Source organism: Lipotes vexillifer, unplaced genomic scaffold (assembly GCF_000442215.2).
Source record: "Lipotes vexillifer unplaced genomic scaffold, Lipotes_vexillifer_v1.1 scaffold195, whole genome shotgun sequence".
NCBI classification, from domain to species: Eukaryota; Metazoa; Chordata; class Mammalia; order Artiodactyla; family Lipotidae; genus Lipotes; species Lipotes vexillifer.
Genome location: NW_006799532.1, coordinates 97,735 through 98,598, shown reverse-complemented (window position 1 = coordinate 98,598; position 864 = coordinate 97,735).

Below are 864 nucleotides of genomic sequence, written 5' to 3'. Positions count from 1 at the left end.
ATTGATATAAATCAGTAAATATTCTTTAAAGCACTAACAAAAGTCAGTTCCATTTGTTGGTGTTAATTTTACCTATAAACAAAGGATGGTGAATAGCATATAGACATGTGAGCATATGGTAGGGACTGGGTATGGAAATGCTTTCCTTACCTGAAAGGAAAAATGTGTTTTCCAGTAATTTAAAACAAATATTTTAGTGGTCACTATGCTAATAAGAAATAATTTTTAACTATCCTTCCAAGTCAGCCTTACAGAGTTACTTTCCCCCTGTATTGCCAACCTACTTACTGTAACTATATGCAATTAATGTAATAAAACTTTATTAGAATACTTTAAATCTGTTTCCTTCATTATTTTTGTTTTTGTTTTTGTTTTGCGTTATGCGGGCCTCTCACTGTTGTGGCTTCTCCCGTTGCGGAGCACAGGCTCCGAATGCGCAGGCTCAGAGGCCATGGCTCACGGGCCCAGCCGCTCTGTGGCATGTGGGATCTTGCTGGACCGGGGCACGAACCCGTGTACCCTGCATCGGCAGGCGGACTCTCAACCACTGCGCCACCAGGGAAGCCCCTAAATCATCTTTTAATATACTTTTAATGTTAAGCTATTCTAATTAGTATCATTTTTCTAAAATGTTTTTTAGTTGAAATACACATATGTGCAGAAAATGCACATATCATAAGGTACAGCACAATGAGTCTTCACCGAGTGAACACACCCATACCCCAATCAAGAAACAGAACATTACCAGCTCTTCAGAAGCCTGCCATGTGCCCACACCCAGACACCACCTCCTTTTTCCTTCCCCCAAAGTAAACACTGTTCTGATTTCTAACACCGCGGACCACTCTGTCTGATTGAGAACAT